Source organism: Felis catus, chromosome D3 (assembly GCF_018350175.1).
Source record: "Felis catus isolate Fca126 chromosome D3, F.catus_Fca126_mat1.0, whole genome shotgun sequence".
NCBI lineage: Eukaryota > Metazoa > Chordata > Mammalia > Carnivora > Felidae > Felis > Felis catus.
In genome coordinates, this window is record NC_058379.1 from 64,291,896 (window position 1) to 64,309,866 (window position 17,971).

Genomic DNA, 17,971 nt, shown 5'->3' on the forward strand with positions numbered 1-17,971 from the left:
TTTTCCAGGTTGTTGCCTGGTTCAGTTCCAAGTCTGGAATGCATGAAGGAAAAAGAAACCAGGAGAATTCACCAACATGTTGATCCTTGTATCCCAAGGTCACTATCTAGTCTTTCTCTTTCTACCTTTCAGAGTCCTCTTATGTTTATTTTAATGGGAAAAACACATCTACTCCATCTTCCCTGAAAATTTTATTCACCCACATGTATAATTTTAAATGTACCATCTATTGAGTGATCTGAAAGCATTCAAACAAAACAAATTTATTCCAAAAATATTTTAAATGGCCATCTATTTAAAAAATGTATGAGCATGGGGCGCCTGGGTGGCTCAGTTGGTTAAGCATCTGACTTCGGCTCAAGTCATGATCTTGCAGTTCATGAGCATGAGCCCTGAGTCAGGCTCTGTGCTGACAGCTCAGAGCCTGGAGCCTGCTTCAGATTCTTGGTGTCCCCCTCTCTATCTGCCCCACCGTTGCTTGTGCTCTGTCTCTGTCTTTCAAAAATGAATAAACATTTAAAATATTTTTAATATATGAGCATTGTATTAGATTCAAGCATATGAAATTGTTGATATTCAGTAGTTTTATAAAATGTAATTTTCATAGGAAAATTATTTGCTGCATTGCATTAAAATTTTTGATGTTACTAGTAATGTCATAGCAACCCACATCAGAGAAAGAAGGAAGGGGGGGGAGATAATCATAGATAACTTCAGTGATATAATAATCTTGCCAGGAACTCAGAAATTAAGACATCCTTGGCTATTTTTATGTTTTAATGAGTTAAAACTACTTAAGAGGCTTGAGTTGGAAATGTCAGGCATTTCTGTCAAGAAAAGCTATGTAGACTTTGCTTTGCAAACATCTAGGCAGCATTCATGCAACATAGACATCATCACATTGTTTATTATTAAGAAAATTTAATAATAAACGATAGTAAAATGCTCTGCCCTAATGAAATTAGGTTATTACAATAGCTTTCCAAACCATGGAAATAAAATGTCTTAAAAGGATAATACCTTTTTCCAATGTGAACAAATGTATCTATAGGCTAGTAGTAACATATATATATTTTCTTAAATCAACTGGACTCTTGAGGTGCTAAGTTAACTAAACATTGAATATATTTTAATTTGGTGTAAGTGAGGTTCCTGGTAATGTTTAAAAGGCAGCACTCTACTTATAGAGGTAGAGAAAGGGGGCTTATCCAGTTTTCTGGTTTGCACAGACCATATCTCTAAGCCATATCTGAGAGCCAGATATGAAACAAAGAACAGCATTCTTCCTCCTGAAAGGGATGACACTCTTTTCACAGGGAAAAACATTATTTGTTTCTGATAATTCATATCCATCAGGTTCATAATAGTTAATATTTCCTAGATTTGAAAAATATCTGTGTTTAGTGTTTAAGGAGCACCTTTACTCATTTTTGAGTTTCAACTTTTCTATATTTTCCTAGATAATTTAAATAAGTTATATAGGGCTGTACCAGATTTCATTTAAAATAAATGGTTGCATACTCATACAATTTTATTTTTTAACTAAATAAATTATCTAACCAGTATCTCAAAGGTCAATAAGTATTTTCTGTATTTTTGGTTTAAACAAAGCTCACTTAAGAAAATTGCCAGGGTCAAGAGCTAAATGGTGTAAACATCAGGGAGGAGGTCAGAGGATAGATTCTGGACACATACACACTTTCAACTGGCATTCTTCCTAGAGTGGGACAAATTGTTCCCAACTCTTGCCTGGTGGTTACTGTCCGCAGTACAAAGCCATTAAATGCAGTAGTGACCTCAGCATCAAACCTCACCCAAATAGCCTCCAGTTTCACAGCTTGAATCTCCAATTGCATTGATTCATCTCCATCTCCTGTCTAGATGGTCTTCATAATGAGAGCTTTCTCCCCATGGACTAAACTTGATTTTGACAATCCCACTCTTGGTAATCACAGTGCTTTGAACTCATTCCCAGGCATGAATTTCCACTGACTATTGTCAGTCAATCTGTTCACTTCCAGCTGTTAAAGTTCAGAGTCATTGGACACAATTAAGAAGTAAAGAAAGAATCTTCTTCCATCATATAAATGGTGATGATGTAATTGGAAAAAATCACTCATCTGATTACAGAGTCCTCCAGTTTCATGTATAAAAATCTATCTCTCCAACTACTCTATAAAAGCTATAAGGGGAGCAATCAAGTGTTTTTATTCCTTAAAACTCACAAAGCCTATGCATGTGGCTGGGGATAGTGTTAACAGTTAATTGATGCTTATTGGCTTCACTTAATAAGCCTTAGCTATTCAATTATATTTTTTGAGATTAATTATTTAAGGAGAATTTATTACTAGCCATATGTGTATTATTATCTTCACTGTGTTCCTACTGTGAGAAAAACTTCCAGGTACAAGGGATACCAAAGAGGTAAGAAAGGGAACCCTGTCTTCAAGCATCTTACAGACAAATAGAAGTAATCAGATGCAAGATATAAAGAGATACATTATGGAAGAGATACAGATCCAGCTAAAGTAGTTCAGAGAAAAAAATATAAAGATTCTTGTAACTGCATGTTTTTGGAAATATTTATGGAAGGGATGATCTTTGAATTGAATTTTTTTATAGCTGGATATGCAGAAACAGAAGAGAAGTGATTTAAGAAGAAATATTTATTGACAATAATTTATGTCATGCACTTATTTAATATCTACCTTGTTAATTAGGTAATGTTTGTGCTTACCTCCATCAATTATTTCTGACATGGCAGAAATTATGTGGGGTGGAGTGCAGAGATCATAGCAATATATCCTAAAGGCCTTGATTAGCTATAGATACCAACAAGAAATGAATAAGGATCACACGTCAATTCTAAAAGTGTTATTTTTAAAATGTAGTTTTGGAGACATATTCACTTATTTTTCACATTCAAGGAATGATTACCAAGGCCGTTCTATGTCCAAGGCGTATTGATTTTTATCCTACAGAGTAGGCATTCATAAATTAATATATTTACCATCTATTTATTTGGAAAAAATATATATCAAATGAACTACAATGCTAAGTGTTAAGTAATACAATGGGGATAGTTTCAGTAAATTTTTTATAGCATGCAGATGTGGGAGAAATGAATTTTGTATGTGAAAGTCAGGGAAAGCTAGAAATAAGAGAACATATTTGAGTTAGATCTTAAAGAATGAGGACTCATTTAAGAGTGTACCTTGTGGGCAACATATACAGATTAGGACTTTGTATGGCAGAGATTAAGGCAGAAGTGAGGCATGGAGTCATGATCATCAGATTACCATCATGATTTGGGAAGAGCCCTGTGTGGCCAAAGATAAAGTTGGGTGGGACTCAAGATTTAAAATGCATGCAGAAACACATGTCGAGGGTATAGACAGGTCAGGATTGGAAATAATGTATTTTGGAATCAGAAACATAAAGACAATACTTAGAATCATTGGTATGGATAAAAATGCTCTTGAAAAAACTTTTGACCATCCTGTAGAATCAGCATGCTTAGACACTAATACTGCCTCTGCTACTTATTAGCTGTGTGGGCAAGTTACATACCTTCTAAATTTCAGGCTTCGCTTTCATACATGAGCATGAGAGAATTATCCACTTCTCTGATGGAATAATCCTGACTACCTGTGAGATAACCCATAAACCATAGCACAGGCACTAGTATAGAATAGAACTAAAAAATTCCTATTATTGTTAATATTGAAAAAGGCTAAATGTGGAATCCTAGAGAGAATTAACACTTATACAATAATTAATAAAAGAGCAAAAGAGAGGAAGGATTCAAAAAGGTAGAAAGAGCCAATGGGTGGGTAATTTCATAAAGCCTCATGGAAAGAAGAGTTCCAAAATGTGGAAGGAGAAGAGGATCACATTCTAACCCACAAGTCCAGAAAGAGGAGCCCTGAAAAGAAAGACACAGGATTTGACAGGTAGCTCGTCTTTGGTGACCCTTGGCTAGAATAGTTCCATCTGCATTCTTAGGATAGAAGTTTAATGTATAGTCTTTGAGGTAAGCAAGAGATGAAGTGAAATTATAATAGTTTTTTATTTAAGGTAAATGGACTGTAGGTTAAGTAGAGGGTAGGATGGAGGAGATAGTTTTGTTAGAATGTCAACGTCTTCTGAGCACCTGGGTGGCTCAAGTCAGTTAAGCGTCTGACTGTGGCTCAGGTCATGATCTAATGGCTCCTGAGTTCAGGCCCCATGTTGGGCTCTGTGCCGACAGCTCAGAGCCTGGAGCCTGCTTCAGATTCTCTGTCTCCCTCTCTCTGCTCCCTCCCCACCCAAATAAATAAATATTAAAGACAAATTTTTTCTAATATTAAAAAAAAGAATGTAGATGTCTTAAATGCACTCTCAAGCAAAAGAAATGACATCCATGGAGGAAGAGAAATTAATGTGTAAGATAAGGTATTTGATAGGAAATGTCCCAAAGAAAATTTAAAAAATAAGATCAAAGGCACAAGTAGAGATATTCTTTTTTTTTTAATTTTTTTTTACATTTATTTATTTTTGAGAAACAGAGTGAGACAAAGCGTGAGCAGGGGAAGGGCAGAGAGAGAAGGAGACACAGAATCTGAAGCAGGCTCCAGGCTCTGAGCAAGAGGTCAGCACAGAGCCTGATGCGGGGCTCGAAACCATGAACTGCGAGATCATGACCTGAGCCGAAGTCGGATGCTCAACCGACTGAGCCACCCAGGTGCCCCAAGTAGAGATATTCTTTATGAAAAACAAAATAGTAGAGAAACCTTCTTGATTCAGACAAGAAAAATTGATTAAAATATGGATTTGAGATAGTGGAGGAGATGTAAATGACTTACTCCTAATAGCTCCTATTTCCTGGGATATTGAAGTCCAGGTGACTGAAAGTGAGAGATTTATTAACAGAAGAATCTAGAAGGGAGTGGAAAGGCTTGGAACTACTTACAAAGAAAAGGTTGTGAGTTCAGTTGTGAGCCAGTGTTTTGCATAGCACTTATGAAGGACTACATGATATTGGAACATATAAATAAAAAAGCAAGTCTATCAGAATGGATAAGTGGTTTTCTCTGGAAGTTCTAGGAAATTCACTCATATGAAGATAGAAAAATAACAATTGACTTGACCCAAGTGAGGAAAGATTTGAGGAACCCCCTGAGTGTTATCAAGGTATATGAGTTTCAGCCTAGGGAAAGGAAATGTAAGCAGCTTGAGAGGATGGAAGAGTGTAAGATATAGCCTGTGCCCTCAAAGAGAAGGTTTTGCCCTAGACAAAAAAAACTATGACAGAAGTAAAGGCAATATAATATAAAGAATATATAAAAAGTACCGTAAGGGTGATAAAACAAGTGTTGTAAGGGCTTAGAAAAAAAAGTGAAATAAACTAGGGTAAGTAGAAAAGTTTATTTGATGAAAGTTACATTGATAGACTTTTAGGAAAGCTTAAGAGAACAGCCATGCTCTCCTATTAGCTGAAAGTGTTTCTTGTTATTTTAAATTTATATTATTTTTTATTCTTTACCTGTATTGCTAGGGTTTTGGGAAAATCAGTATCATAAAATCCGGCACTCAATGGGTTGCTAGAGAGAACTTGACTATTAGGCATCATGATGAATCTTCCCAAGAATGATTGGTCATAGCGTAGTTACCTCTGTTCCATGACAACTGAAAGCCAAAATCAGTCTTAAGACTGGAAACAAGCATTTGAGTGTTAATGAGTCTATAGGATCAGAGCTTTGAAAATGGAAAGAGAACATCATCTACTCTTGAATACCAGAGAGGAATGATAGGATATGGGCAAGGTGCCAGGAAAATATCACCTTCTCTGAAAGCCACATGGCCTTCAACAAAACTAAGTAGAGATTTTTGAAGCTAACTTTTCACCAGTCAGCCTTCAAAACAGGACATGTGCTTCAGGTGAAAGCCAAGTGGAAAGAAATGAGTAAGAGCAAAGAAGACAGTTTTCAGTACTCAGAGAGCGAGAGATCCAGCGTGGGAAAGAACTAGAGGTCATTGCAGCATAGTAAGAAGCTAACGGGAGGAAGAAATGTGCCTTTTTAATTCCTAAATTAAAGGATCAAAGTAAGACAAATATTAGGGTAACCATAGAAAAGAATTACCAAGCAATCAAAGCACATAGGAATTCATCTGGGATGTCAATATCAGAAATAGTCTTAAAAGACACTCTGGAAGGAAGTGAGAATGAATCTTACCAGTCTTACATTGATGCCTAGTAAAACGTATCTTCATCATCATCTGGGTACCTTAGCCTAGCATTCTATATAGATAAGTTGAATAAGCACTAAACTTGGGAAACTTGCATGGGGATATTTAAGAAAGGGAACAGAGAAGGGGACTAGAGGGAAAAATACAGCACTGCTATGTTTTAGTAAATATTTAATATTTATAGCAACTTCCAGCAGATGTTCTATCTTTATGTATGAAAGAAACATGTATATATGCTTTCAGGAACATCTCTCACAAAAACTTCTTTCAAAATTATGGAGATTTATCCCTCTTCAAGGTAAGCACACAAATGGACACACTGAGGTTGCAGTAGTGGATTGATAAGCTGTAAACACATAGTGGGATAATTCAGGGAAAAACTAAAACCAGTTAGATTAAAGCTAAGAGTGGAGGAGAGAAGGTGCAGAAAGATCATGCAAGAGTCATCAGACCCATTTGAAAAAAGTATTAACTCATGCCATTTCTTAAGGGAATTAGAGATTACTCATGAAATACCAACACACCTATGTAGAATTGGTGGAATCCATTGCCTTCTTGAGAAGAGATGTATGGCTCAGTCCTTTCATGTAGCATTCGAAAATTCAATTAAAAATGTTAAACTAACTCTAAGCCACTAAGAGTAATAGCCATAAAAATAAATCCTTCCCAATTCCCTTTGATCTCCTGTAAAGGCACTAAATGCTAAAAAAGTTCAACTCAAATGTATGCAGGATTTTCTCAATCACAGCTCATTCTTTCCAGTTTCCCAAATCTAAGCTGATGTTGTGATCCTGAAGGTCACTCAGGACACCTTTTTGTCACAATGTCACTACAGAGGAAAACAACATTGAGGGCAGCTTCTTTATGTTTTTCAGGTCTCTGCTGTGCTTGCCCCATACAAGAAAGGCAATGAAAATATTTTGAGAGGTAAGATATAAAAGGAAATGGTTTATTAATAATTAAAACCACTTGGTAAACTACCCACTCAGACTGCCTCCTATGGATGTGAATGACATTCAGATTTTCTTAAGTCCAAATGCTGTTGATGCAGTAGTGTTCCAAAAGATCCTCCCATGGGTACTTAACTGTTTTCATCTTTATACTGAATCCGTCACTATTCCCTGCACATACTATAGTCACTCTCAACAATGACTCTTTGGTCCTGTGGAGTAAGACTTAGTAGTTAAAATTTTACTCTTTGGAAGCTAGCCAGTCTGCATACAAAGCCAGACTGCATCATTCACTAAGCCTCACTTTCTTCACTGTGAATTGGGGCTGTTGTTAGCGGGAAGGAAGGTTGAGAAGATTAAATGAAATGAGGCCAGTACAGTGTTTGGGAAATAGTAAGTTGTGGTGGTTGTGGTTACATTAATTATTATTATAATTATACTTTCCACCAAGTGGGATTTTCCTTCTATTCTAACCTATCTGCATCTTACTAGTCCTTCAACATATTGCTTAGTCCCACTTTCCCCAATTATTTCACTACTTTTTATATTCATTCTCTAACTTACACATTTTGTGAATCTACATAATTTTAACATCTGATAATATAATGTTATCCATAAATTATTTTATTAAAATATTTCTTTCTTATAGCTAGATAATTAATGAATTTCAGGCAAGGCTTACAACTTTGTATTATATATATTTGGATTCCTCTTAACAACTTGCCATGAGTAAGGTACATCATACCTATTTAATAAATATGGGCTGATTTAATATATTATTCTTTCATCTATGCAATGATTACTCTTTATTAGCATTGCTAAGAATAATGAATTAAAAGGATTTTATCAACTCCCATAAATTCAGGATATGCCAGGGCATCTTCCTGTTGGAATTATTGAAAAGTTTGATGTTTGTTTCCTTTTTAAGAAATGCAGTTTTCTAACTCTTAATTGATTGTAGACTTCTGTATATCTAAGTAACATTAACAAAGGCAACTAAATCATTGTTTTTTATAAATTTTATGGAAGGAACCAGAAATATGAAGAAAATGGCATGGGGTACTATATGAGCCCTGGAAGGTAATGTCATTCAGGTGGAAAAATTGTTAAGGACTTTCTTCCTAATAAAGTGCCAAAGAAAATCCTATTTCTCCTCTATTAGAGAGCATTGTACTTAGGAAGTAATTAGGGGAAAGTATGTCAAACTTCACTGACACCCCTAATTTGGAGTTAAACGAAATGATGCCAGTAAAGTGCTTGGGGAAGCAGACAAGAGGATTATCCCAATCAGAAAACTAGCTAGGAAATTAGACTTCCTTTGAAATGATGCTTGCAATGAACAGAAATTTTACCTTTGGGGAAGTGCTTTTTTTTGGAGAGAATACTCATCAAAGGGATGACAGAAAATCAGATCAGCAAGGCAAGGCCTCTTCTGCCATGAGCTGATGTCTGCATTGGCTAAGAAACTAGGGCTGGAATGCATGTCTCTTAGGAATCCACTCTACTGAGCATATGGGTGCACCGCAGAGTTGGCCGGCGTAGTGGTGGGACTTTGTTGGAACAATAACTCCTCCCAGAAAAACAGAAAAATAAAAATGCCTATGAAAAAATATAATCTAAGGAAAAACTCCTATAAAGATTTGGAAAATCATCACTCTGACAAGTATTTTCTAAAGAAACCAGAATTAAATTATAGAATATTTTATATGTTTATAAAATTAATTCAAGAGGGTAAAGAAAGTAAGAAAGAATAAGCAATCATAAAGGAGGGACAACCTGAAATCATGAAAGACTGCAAAAAAATAAAATCTTATTTTCCAAATTAAGAATCAATGAAGGGCAGGTAATGAAGAACAACTTACAGTTCTGTCATAAGAAGCCCATGAATATGATTAGAGAGAAAATGAGATACATGAAGGGTAGATGCAGGATCTCCTGTAACTTAGAAGAACCTCAGAATGGCACACTTAAACAGACAAAGTTGAAGCAATGATGAAAGACTTGAACAAGCAAGACTTTTTAGGTGGAAGAAATGCCTGTCTGAGTCTGCAAATGACTATGCACCAAGAAATATTAAATAAGAGAGAAATACCAGAATGCAAGCTTAATTTTTTTAATTTTAAAAGAAAAGAAAATTATATAAAACCAGGAGTGAAATACTTAAAGCAAATGATAATCATTGTCGTCGTCATCATCATCATCATCATCATCATCATCAATAATGACCATTAACAAAAGCTGGATTCAGAAATTTTCTTGTACACTGACTATCAAAAGATAAGTAATATATGGTCACAGGTTTTGAAAGGAAGTGATTATGATCAAAACACTCTGTAGTTGGCAGTGTTGTTCAAGTATGAGAAAAACAAGATGTTCTTAAGCATTCAAAATTATAAAAGATGTCATATACATGCTCCCTAATGAAAAGAGTCATGACAGTCATGAGAAAGTATACTTTAGCACTCTGTGCAATGAAGAAAAACAAAGAACTCATGAAAGGAGTATCATTATCTATGAAATGCAGAATCGATGGTAAATAGTAGCCCTGAATTCAGTGAATATGCCAAAACTTATTCTAGAATTCAAATACCTGCTATATAATAGTTTAATATTTTTAATTTAGCTCTTAAACCCCAGATAATATGAACAAGAATTGGTAGTGGAATGATAGGAAGAAAAAGGGGAATATAATAATCCTGAGCTGGCTAAGGAGTTGGACACCAGAATGTCTAACTGTGGTGGAACATATTGGAAATATGTCTGTTATTCCCCAGTTGTATAGCATATTTAAGCAACTCAAATCAAAATAACCTACAAAGAGTATAAGAAACCAGTTTTTTTTTTCAACGTTTATTTATTTTTGGGACAGAGAGAGACAGAGCTTGAACGGGGGAGGGGCAGAGAGAGAGGGAGACACAGAATCAGAAACAGGCTCCAGGCTCTGAGCCATCAGCCCAGAGCCTGACGCGGGGCTCGAACTCCCGGACCGCGAGATCGTGACCTGGCTGAAGTCGGACGCTTAACCGACTGCGCCACCCAGGCACCCCAAGAAACCAGTTTTTGAAACATAAATTCATTGAGGAGGATCTTGTCTTATGAAGTGTTATAAGAAAATACAAAGCTATGATAATTAAAACTGATGGACACTGGCACATATAAATGAGAAAGAATATTTTAAAAGTGCAGAAACACAGTAATAATTTAGTATAGCATATTTCCCTTATTCAGAAAAATAATGGATCATTAAAAATTAAATACTGGGCCAACTGTCAGCATTTGTGGTTAAAAAATAAATTCTAAAACAAAAGCCCCTTCTAGAAAGCATTATAGTATTATCTTAAAATATAAAATGCAATCTACATGAAGACTTGAATATGAAAACCATAAACATGATTGGAGAAAATGTTGGTAAGGATTTCTGCTATTTAGTTGTAAAGATCTTTCTGAGTCTGACCAACAACAAAATTATGAATAAATTAATTGCTAAATCTGGCAAGAGAAAAACTAAAAGCAAAATTAAAATACAAATAATGGCAAATTAAGAGTACTTTCTATGTATGTCCCTAAGGAAATAATAATATTCTTAATAGATAAATAGTACTTAATCAAAAGTAACAATGAAACAAAAGTGTAAATCAACCACTCTTCATCAGTGGGCCCTTCTCTGTCACCCTAGATAAATTCTGTGTAGCATTCTAGGCATTCACATCTTCTAATACACTGTGTAAATGTGTACATCCTAAATGCTTAGCACAGAGTCTGATGCATATATTAATTAATACATGTTGGTATTACTGTTGAAGACCATGGATAAGAACACACCAATCAGTACATAAGGCTGATGATTAAATAAATGAAAACTTATATTTCAGTAGAAATCAAAATGCATGTTAAAACTACAGTTGAGATTATAAGTGACAGTGCTCACCATTGGCAAAGATACAGTAAATAAATGAGCATTTTCTTACCATTAATAGGAATAAAAATTCATGCAACTTTTCTAAATGTTAGCCGTAAATGTGTATTGAAAAATTTATATGCGTACTTTGACCCAGTAATTGTACTTGTAGGAACATTTCTGAAGAAACTAATCATAATAATATTTTGAGATTTTTCTTACTAGGATGTTTATATCATCACAGCATTGTTTTTAATGAAGAAAAAGTGATAATAATTTAAATGTTCAACCTTAGGTTATTGGTTAAATCAAATGAGATATATTACTGTAACAGAATAATTCAGTTTACAGTGTGAGTTTGTAGAAGACTATTTAATAACATGTAATGTTTTTCATGAAATTTTTTTAAAAATGTGGATGATACCATATAATGGGTTAAATCTCATTATCCGACAAAAATGCGTAAGGAGCAACTTTAATGTAATGATGAAAATGTCTGCAAATGGCCTGGTGTGATAATAAAAGTAAGGTACCAAAAAGACCCTTAGGCCCCCAATTGAAACATATGGTACTGAACTGGCATGTCCTCTGTATTTTTTTAAAGCATATTTTATATCCTTTAGGATGGTTGTTTCTGTTAGGTAAGTTAAGCATTGCCCTTGCATTTTTAATTTGAACGATTGATTTAGTTAGAAGGAAAAAACAACTCATGTTTAAATAATGAATTCTGGGTAAATCTTTTCCAAGAGGAGTCTCTTCACCAGGCCAGGGCTGGAAAGTTGTTTCTTTTTCAGCTGATGAGCAAGGGAGTGTTTCAGAATATTTGGTTTGGAGATCCAGCATTAATAGGACCTGAGTCCCCCACAAGAGAAACGCTTAGGGAAAGCCCAGGGAGAGGGAGCAGGATTTATTTATTTGCTTTCTTTCCTACTTACTTACAGCCATCAATATTTCTGTTTGTGTTTTCTAGCCTCTGATCTAGGTTTTGTTTTTGTTTTTTTCAAGTGACAGTATCTGTTTTCTTTAGTAAGGATATGAGGAAGTAACTTAAATCATTGTTTGTTAAAATGCACAGATTTCCCCAGCATACCCTTCCTCTCTCCCCTAGCAATTCCTATCCACCACCACCCAATAAAATAATCTCTCAAAACTTGTGGTTGCTATAGTCTTCTTCTAAACACACATATCAGAGAAAAATCACTGGAGATTCACATTATTCTAAACAATTTATGAGAAAGTCTATCTGGCTGTATTTCCCAGTAGAAAGGATTAGGCCATTTTTATAAATGATTTATCATTGTTTTCTTCTGTAGGCACCAACAGATGAGACAGAAAAATCAAAGTTGACTATGAAAAAGTAATTATTTTTTCTTTAAAGCATATATGTGTATTTTATATACTATTGAATTTCATGAATTTAATTTTAAGCTGTATTCTATGTACATATGTATGAATATGGACGGGTGACATTCACTTTAAAAAACTTTATTTTCAGTCATCTCATATTTGGAGATGTGACTATAGAAGGTACTAAATGGAAAATAGGAAAGCATGCCAACAACCAAGTTGATGGGAAACATCTGAAAGAAATTAGACACATTTTCAGGAGTACTTTTCCATTCCATCCCTGTGCCCCTGGCTAGTATGTTCTTTGTACACTGGATTCCAGCTTGGGAGAAGCTGCCAAACACGCAGGATCAGGGCAGGGACCTCATGTCTCCTTCATTGATCAGACACAGCCGAGGAGGGACTTGGGCCAAGCCCCCTGCCATGATTGCATGGGCCACTGATTCTAATGAGTGTGTATACACACACACACACACACACACACACACACACACACACACACACACATGTGCACACACCTTATTTGACTGCTTTTTGTAAGGGGGGCAGGTGGGATAGAGAGAGAGGTTATTAAAATTTTCAAGAGATAAACACTCTTGAACCAATTACACGATGTAAGTACAGGACTTGCCAAATTAAATAATAGCAGCAGCAAATGCCTAGGACTCAAAGTCTGTCTTGGAAAAGGCTGTACATTTTGTTTCAGTGTCTTCTCACTCCACTGCCCACCTTCAGCAGTCACTCCTGCCACTTTGTCAGGCCACCTAATGTGACTCCCATTAAAATGAAGCATTGATTACTTAAGAAATACCAGGAAAACTTGTTTCTGTGAGGTGTATGTAGTCTAGAAGGGGTCTATACCTTTGTTGACATGCTCTCAGATCTCGGATTCCTAAATTTCTCCCACTCTGTACAGACCCTGCTTGTGAATTCTGTTTCCTAACCACCCATGCCAACTTGCTTCATGTTGCTTTGGCCCTAGGTAACACCAGTGGGAGATTGTAGAGTAGGAAAAGGGGGAAACAAAGGTGTTTCTTCTCTCTTTTTGCCTTCTGATGGCCTCTCAGGGAGCTGCTGTATCTTCTTTGTGACTCTAATGGCAGTGCCTTATAGCATCAACCTCTTGGAGGTGGCTCCAGTTTCCTCCTTCCATTGCCTCATCAGGTCTATTGGTAGCAGTGGTATCTTACTCTTGTTAATCTCTGGGTCTGTCATCTCCTACTTAATCTTGCAGCTATTATCCTTGTAGCTAATCTGCCACATTAATTTCTTATATTTAACTACCTGGGTAGATTCTTTTTCTTACTTGACCCTGACTGACACAGAGAAAAGAACGCCAAGTGTCAGGAATACAAAGGAGTCAGCTTGCATTGGACAATTTGAGACTGCCTTCTTTACATAATCACAGTACTCCCTAACACCGCCAAGATTTGTCACCACTTGTTCCATCCCATATTCATCCCACATGGCCTCCTTGATTAATATCTCAACTTTGATTAAGTATTTGAGAACATGAATTTTGAATCAGGCAATTTCCTAGCTGCATGACCTGAGTAAATTAATCCAGGACTCAGTTTTCTGCCTTCAAAATGGTACCTTACCCATCCTGATGAACTCCACTGAGATATTAGATGTGCAATAACTTTGTGAAATCTATAACTCTATTTAATAATGAGGTACTTAAGGTACGTAACAAATCTGTCAAAATGTGTACATTAGAGTATTTTGTACATTTAGCAGGGATATTTTTATAAGTACTATCTCTTTTAATTTTTTTTTAAATGTTTTATTTATTTTTGAGAGAGAGAGAGACAGAGCATGAATGGGTTGGGGCAGAGAGAGAGGGAGACACACAGAATCCGAAACAGGCTCCAGGCTCCGAGCTGTCAGCACAGAGCCCGATACGGGGCCCAATGCGGGGCTCAAATGAGATCATGATCTAGGCTGAAGTCGGACTGTCAACCAACTGAGACACCCAGGCACCCCAGTACTATCTCCTTCTAAGGGGACTGACTCCTCAAGTATACTAAGGGTTAGGGTTATAATTGGGTTACCAAAATAGAAAAAAAAAGGTATTTGAAGAACATTTGGCGGGGGGAGGGGGGTTGGTGCCTGACTTGGACCTCAAGTAATTCAAACTATATAAGTGATCTACTCAGCCCATAAATAGACTGTTCTTGACTAAATGAATACCAAAAGTATTCATTTTTAGCTCAACAGAGGACTCAGGGTTATTCTCAGTATACTTTACACTTGGAAGGTTTTGTTTGTCTAGATAGTATATCACGAACCCTGAGGTAAAATAAACAGGATCACATGTTTCTGAGGAACTTTATATGTCTTTTAGAAAACTTACATGATTAAGCCAAATTCACAAACATGACCATATGTGCAGTGAAAATAACCTTGGACTTTAAGGCAGAAAAGTGTGGGTCCAGTGTATAAGTCAGCTAATGTTGCAATAATGGCTTAGAAGAAAGTACCCCCAAACTCAGTGGCTTGCAGCAAATATATATATTTTTCTCATTCTCAAGTCTGCAGTTGCCTGGAGCCCTGCTTGGCTTGTCTCCAGGCTAAAGATTGGTTTCAGCTCTCTTCTCAGATCTTCTCATCATTTTTCTTAGGCCAGTGGCTACTCTTGGTGGTATTCTTGGAAAATGGTGAAGTGCAAGAGGGAGAAGAGAAACATGTGATACCTACAGACATTTTGGCCCAGAATAGTCAGTCTGATGCTTCAGCTTGACATGGTCAAGCTTAACATGGATGAAGCAGGGAATTCACTTTGTTCACTCCAGTAGGTTGCATCATGCAGTCTCATAACAGAGAACAAAGACGTGTAATTCTAACAAAGGGAGAGCATGAAGACATATGGACAAAGATTCAAACTACCACACCTTATAGATTTAAATATATCACCAACTGTACAGTGGGATTTCAGTAAAGTCGGGCTTCCCTTTTTATGAAAAAGTAAGAGGAAATTATATTTGCCTAAATCTAAAGTCCTGTACAATTCTTCCTCAATTTAGAATGTGTGACAAATTCATTCCTATGATTTTGAAACCTTCATGTTGTATAACAATGCAGGTTTTTACTCACGAAATGAATGAAGTTAATACGATTGCACTGGAAGAATTAAAGAGAACAAGAGAACAGAAAACAAGCATTTTAAAGGATTTTTTATCATAAGTTTATATGCTTTTGTGATATTAATTACACATGAATCATTTTCACGTGAATACTAATAAGAGTCTTGAAAAAACATTTACTTGGAAACATTTGTTATCCGATTAATTTGTTTTATTACATATAGATGATATTTTGATTAATTAGACATGCCAGTATTTCAGATGGCCCACACTCCAATTTGCTTCCATTTTCAAGAGCTGATAGTACAAAAATTCCTGTTTGTTCTTCTCCTCAGGAGACAGCCAGGCCTGGCACAATACCCAGAGCCTTGTATGAGATCAGGGCATCTGGTTTCCAGTTCTGGCTCTGCCATCTAATAGCCACGTGACTCTGGACAAATTGATGGTTTTGTGCATTTCTTCCTTTGCAAAATTAGGAGGAGTCACAGCTGAACCACTTCACTTAGAGGATTAGAGACATGATCAAAGGAGATTCCACAGTACTTTGACAAACAACCCTAAACACATTGAACAGTTTTATCATGAGGGCATGTTTTAATTGCTTTTATTATTATCATCTAGGTATAGTAAGGCCAATAGATCAGGATACAACTGCTGTTGAAAAAATAGTTGATTATACTCACAGATCCCAAGAGAGAGTACATGTCACGCTAGAAGCTGTTGTTGGTGTTGGGGGAGGGGGCACAGGAGGAGTCACTGGAGTTGGTCATGAAGCAGAGGGAAAGAGGTGAACTGTGGGCAAACTATTTTATTGTGGTTTACATGAGAAGGACTGGCTAAGTAGAGCCAATCTGGATTGGCTACTTTGAATACTTTCAGCAGGTTCCGGGGCATAGGGCTTTCCCTAGTTGTTTGCCATTTGGACTTGGGGTAATTAGGGCAAGTATATAGTACTTCAAAATATGGGAATCCTGTAAAGGAGTAGTTGGGGGTATAGACTCTATATTGGATGGTTTATATTTAAAAGTCCACCTCAAGAGGACTCCCCCTGAGAAGTGGAGATGGTGAGGAAAGCAATAGGCCAAAGCAAAGTGGACTCAGACATACTATTATGTTGTATAGAACAAGTTGTGTCCAGTACAAGCATGCAGGGAAGATGTTACAGTATCAAGTTTACAGAAGTTAGAAACATGGTTAATATAGAGCATCATTGCTGTATCCTTCCTACAGTAATCTCCCAGATTGTTCAACTTGTTTGTGTGTTTGGGGACATGGTAATTATGTTACTTTAACCTATATCTTCATAGGGCTTCTCCATCTATCTAATACCCATTCTTTGTAAAAAAAATTAAGTTTTATTTATTTATTTTGAGAGAGACAGAGAATATGAATGAGCAGAGGAGGGGCAAAGATAATATTAATAACAACAATAATAATAATATCCTTCATAATAATATCTTTTCCACAAAGAAGCTCTTCTGTGGAAGTGGCACAAAGAATCCACAACTGAAAAGCAAAGCTGTGGCAGTGAGCCCAAAGTATGAACTGGGGAGCAACAAGGGTCTAGATTCTAGCTCATGTATAGCCATAACAGGGCAAAGTAATTTTGTAAATACTGATTGTATTACTCATCGCTTAAAAAACCTTTTGTAGTTTTTGTCTTTGCCCTCACAATGCAGTCCAAACAACATGAAATAATAGAGAAGTCATTTTGGAATATGCCCAGCCTTCATTCCAGTTTACCAATGCAGACCATTATTTGCCATACGTTTCAGATTTCAGCCATGAAGGATTCTAACGTGACTTTGTAGTTCCCTGAAAATGCCATGTTCTCTCCTGACATTTGCTTCCTGAGAATTGGAATGAACTTTTATCTTTCCTGTTCTTCTCTCCCAACTCAACCTAGAATCCTACTGATTCCTGGGGCCTGAGCTTAGATGTCTTTTCTTCGACAAGCCAGTTTTGAACTTCAATTTTACACCTGGGCTTGATGTATGGTCTAATGGGCTAGACATAGAACATCTATGAACTGAGGTTAATTGCCTGCTTACAAATTATTTTCCCCAAATAGTCTGCAAGTTCCATGGGAATCAGTTCTGTTTTTTTAATCACTGGTTAGTATCAAATATCAAAACCTTGAATCTGGTACTATGGGAGTACTGAATAGTGTCACTCACTCCAGAAAAACTTACTGGATCCTAGGGCTGCGCTAAATACCTCTGTTCAATGTTCTTAAATTTCTTACTTATCTCTCTTTCATAAATACATTTGAGTGCTATGCAGGTGTCCCCTACATTATACCTCAAGTTTTATAAGGATAGAAACTATGAATCATTCATCTTTCTGTCTTTAATTTCAAACACAGTGGTACAATTTAGGTACTCAGAAATTGTACCTGTTATAACTGTTATTATCATTATTATAGTAAATGTTTTTGAATAGATGGATGAATGAATAAACAA

General features: G+C 36.2%; 1 long non-coding RNA gene across 1 annotated transcript in view; it reads left to right on the forward strand.

Moving 5' to 3' along the window:
* LOC109493058 overlaps positions 1 to 17,971 on the forward strand; it is a 202,608-nt gene that overhangs the window by 47,879 nt on the left and 136,758 nt on the right. Inside the window, exons 3-4 of the long non-coding RNA XR_006588327.1 lie at positions 9 to 98; positions 7,104 to 7,155. This is a non-coding gene — a long non-coding RNA (uncharacterized LOC109493058). The remainder of the gene's footprint in view (positions 1 to 8; positions 99 to 7,103; positions 7,156 to 17,971) is intronic.